The sequence below is a fragment of the Oryza glaberrima genome, chromosome 12 (genome assembly GCF_000147395.1).
Source record: "Oryza glaberrima chromosome 12, OglaRS2, whole genome shotgun sequence".
Lineage (NCBI taxonomy): Eukaryota > Viridiplantae > Streptophyta > Magnoliopsida > Poales > Poaceae > Oryza > Oryza glaberrima.
The window spans coordinates 19,819,439-19,823,660 of record NC_068337.1 but is presented as its reverse complement, the minus strand read 5'-3'; the positions used below and the strand labels follow the sequence as shown (position 1 = coordinate 19,823,660).

At 39.9% G+C, this 4,222-nt stretch overlaps 1 long non-coding RNA gene across 1 annotated transcript; it reads left to right on the top strand.

Moving 5' to 3' along the window:
• Positions 1-266: 266 nt before the first annotated feature.
• On the top strand, positions 267-2,934 carry LOC127758142 (uncharacterized). Its single transcript, XR_008013625.1, has 3 exons — positions 267-345; positions 955-1,132; positions 2,327-2,934. It is a non-coding gene; the product is annotated as an uncharacterized LOC127758142 (long non-coding RNA).
• The last annotated feature ends 1,288 nt before the right edge of the window (positions 2,935-4,222 follow it).

Below are 4,222 nucleotides of genomic sequence, written 5' to 3'. Positions count from 1 at the left end.
CCCAATCACGCTCCTCACACGAATCCTCCTCTCTCTCGCACGCCACCACCATCGCTCTATCCAGCACCATCCGCCATCGCGACGCCGCCTCCTCTCTCTCGCATCGCTCCATCGCCCTATCCAGCGCCATCCACCATTGCGACGCCGCCACGCCAACGACGGCCATCCCTCTCCCGTCGGCCGGTGTCACCAACGTCGTCGATCTCCTCCGCGCCTCCGCCCGAGCCGATCTCTCCCGTCCGCATCGCCATCGACGGCCGCTCATCGATCTGCTCCGCCAGCATCGATCTCTCCCGTCTGCATCGTCACCGACGGCCGCCTTTGCCGATCTCCTCCGTGCCCAAGGTAAATTTTTGCTCACAAGAATTTGACCAGGTTACGATCTGAATGAATTCGTGTTTTTTTTTTAGTTCTGATTTTGGTAATGCACATAGAATAGTGTTACAGAGAATTTGGTAATGGAGATAAAATAGTGTTGCAGAGCCCTTCTTGTACAACAAGACCCCATCCATCCCTTTGTGTCATCATGTGTATACTACAAATTATGGGAATCAACTGAGTTCCATTGTACTATTGCAAATGGTAATAGGATTTTATCACTGTACTCCATTTTGCTATGAGTTGCAAAACAGGATGGTGATACAGGTAATCAAATTGATTTGAATGTCTTTTTTCCACTGTCATGAGATAGGTACTGCTATTGCTGCAAAATTTTCCCATATAGCAACAACCCAATTATCTGGATTCACTACTTATATTTGTGTAAGTAGATACCGGGGTGGGTAGATAAATATGTTTCTGATGAACTTCAAACATACGAACTGAAATTTTTGCCAATGACTTCACATATTTATTTGTGATAAATCTCCTCTCACATAAGACAAACAATTAGCAATATATGGAGCATCAGCATGTACTGTATTTGATAATTTGTTCCTTTTTTTCCCTTTACAGGACAGAGTGAAATTGCTAACCAGCTTGTGGGGTAACTACTCCATTCCAAAAGACAACCTGTACACTAATGACAGTGACTTAGAACTAGAAGTTTGGGCATTGGGTCTTAGAAAACCCGTGGAGATGCAGCTTTGATTCCGCGAGGCCTTCCTACTTCTACTGTGCCGATGTTGGTCAGGTAACATTCAGCATTATATGAGCAACTCATGATAATTTGCTACTTTTAAATTTAATACTATTGGTTAACAACTGATGCAGTAAAAGTAGTGGTTCTTCATCAGTTCTTCTTTTTAAGGAAATTGTCCATTTTACTCCATAAAGTATGCTATCAGTCGTCAAGTGTGCTGGCTTGCCAACATCAGGTCGCTGCCTTCATACAGTGTTTCTCAATTCCTGCATTTTGTTTCCACCTCTCCCTTGCACGAAGCCCTCTGCTATCCACCAGCGTACAACCTGGGAGCAACTTTTCAGATGTGCTGGAAGGTAGATGTAGCTAAAGGTTAAGGATATTCCTGATAGGTTCTACGCTTGGGTTGTTGCTTATCTCCCGGTTAAGTTGTTTATATTTGCGCCTAAATACCACTTCGCTCTTATCACGAACAAACATCGATTCTTCATATTGGATTGGAGTTACAAAATTAGCATTTCAGTTTGCAGTACATGACAGATTCATGTGTTATATCGACTGAAATTCATATGTTAGTTCTGAGCTCAATGATGTACACAATGTTGGAATGCATAGTTGTTTGGCGGGTTTTGGCAAGGGTTGTTTCACTTCTGAACTTTATTCATTTATTTACCCCATATTTGCTATTTAGAGAAAATATAATGATCCCTATTTTGACATGTGATGGAATAAATTTGTGCTTTGGGCACTGTAAGTGTTTATCTATGGCTTGCTTTTTGAAGCTTTATGCCTATGCTTTGAAAATTAATGTATGGAGTATATTTGTGATATAGTCAAATTGATGAGGAAAATCATTAAATTTTAGAAATATATTCTTTTTCTTATTACATTACCTTAATTCAGCACATAAAATCAACATCATCTTGCTTGTCTTGCTTGGGTAGTTTGTACATTATACAAGATTGCTGCATAATTTTTTTAATGAATACTTGCAGAAAACTAATGTTGTTGTTTCAGATCAGGCATTCAGCACATGGTATATTTCAGAATATATATATAGCTATGTTAAAATTTCAGAATGTAAATAGGCATACATGGAAGCACATGATAAGACAGTTTAAGTTATAAGTTACCATGGCTAAGATTCTGAAAGTCTAAACTTTGGAATATTCATTGATAAAAGTTAATTCTGAAAGTCTTAACTTTGGTTTGAAAGTCTGAAATTCTGAAATTCTGAACATGCAGCGGCTAATATCGATTGATCAATTGAGGCGCGGCCCGTGCTGCCCAAGTGAATCGTTCCAGATCATCTGGTACTATATGTGAACTGGAAATTTATTTTGTAAACTTTCCCCGCCATTAGCTTTTGAGGTAGATGACACCAAGCTGAAGCATGTTGGACATTTTTGGTCTGCTTAAGTACTTCGATCATTTAATTGGCTTAAATGCACATGTAAATTTGTTTCCTAGATCCATTAAGTTTATAGTACTTTCTAGACCTTGGTGGCTGGGTGAGCGACAAAGCCACCTGCAGACTCAACTTATGTCTTTGCTCTGTATGTTCTACTGAGGGAAAGAAGATGCAAGGTCTCTTGGACTCTCAATTCTCTTAGGCCAGGTGATCAAATGAAAAAGGGCAATGCTTTGAGACTGAAGTTCTATCGTAAACCAGATATAGATCAAATATTAGATGCTATGGACTTCTATGTCTATGCCTGATTGTGAAGTTGTACAATAGGCTTGCATTGTTTCAAATCAAAAGATAGAAAAGTCACGACGTTATTTTACTCACATCGCTATGTAATTAACAATATAGTAATTGGCTCTGTCATTCTTTTTTTAAGAATGTTAAACTTTAATAGTTTAATTTGCATTACTAAATAGTAAATACTACCGTAGCGTTAGCACGGGCCAATTACTAGTTGCAAAAATTAGATACTACGGGTACAGCTGAAGTAAAAGGAACCAGTGGTTAACTTTCCATATTCCATTGTCTTTTGTTGCTGGGGGAAAGAGATCGTTAACTTTGTTTACACCATTATTTTGCCTTAAACCCAGTGGTTTAAGCAGTCCACTCCAATCCTAGGGATCCAATTATCATTCTTTACATCAATAGTTGTACCATCCTCAAGAATTGTTTTACCCGGAAACATGAGTGGCGATCTAGTCTTAGAATTGATGGTCCTTAATACTACTGTTGATGTCTTTCTTTTAGTGTGTTTTAGCTGTGTGCATCTTAGCTATGCAGAGGCTGAGAGTGTTCTTAGGATAATTGGGTCACCTTGATGTAATTGACTGAGACCAATAGAACTTCCATTATCTAAAAATAGTTGTACCATCCACAGTTCTCCAAATAAGTCCCCTTTACAGGAGATCCCTTCCATGCAAAAATATACTCTATGCATATGATGCATGCCTGGGACAACCAACATCTAGGAACCCACAATTTCGAAAGTTCAGGTTCAGGGTTTGTAGCAGTCTCCATCCCTGTCTTGCTGCATCAATATGCACCACGGTACTGTCTGGCTCTTGCGTCAGGCGTCAAGCCAGTGCCAGTGTAATACCATGTTCAGGTCATAAGAAGGATGTTGTAGATCGATGGATATCAAATAGTCCTATATTTACTGTATTTCTCAAATACTGTTTCTATGACAACGTTTTGCTCTCCCACTACTAACAATTCAGTGAGTGCTATAACAGCCATGCAGCTTCCAACGTGCAGATCTGAGAGCATCCTTTGTTTCAGGTCGTCCTCAACACTGTTTACATTGTTGATCTCCAGGGATTCGTTGAGGCATTTCTGTTACAGTTAACACTTCGCAACGAAAGCACTGGTACACGGGAGATCATGGATGATGGACACGCTGCCAGTGCACTCTTGTGGTTCCCGATGCACCCATTTCCATGTATGTAATGTAACTATACATGGCCTCGTCGAGAAGTTGTCGGCTGCCCACTTCCCAACTTTTTTCCGCTATCCTTTTTTATTTCGTAGAACCTTTTATAAAGTCCTTAAGTTATACTTTATTCTTTTTATGAATCCTGACAAAGCATGTGGTCATGAAGTACTCCCTCTGTACAAGAAGAGTAAAGTGCATGGCAAACCCCAAAATTTGCTCGTCTATGTTATCTAGACATATG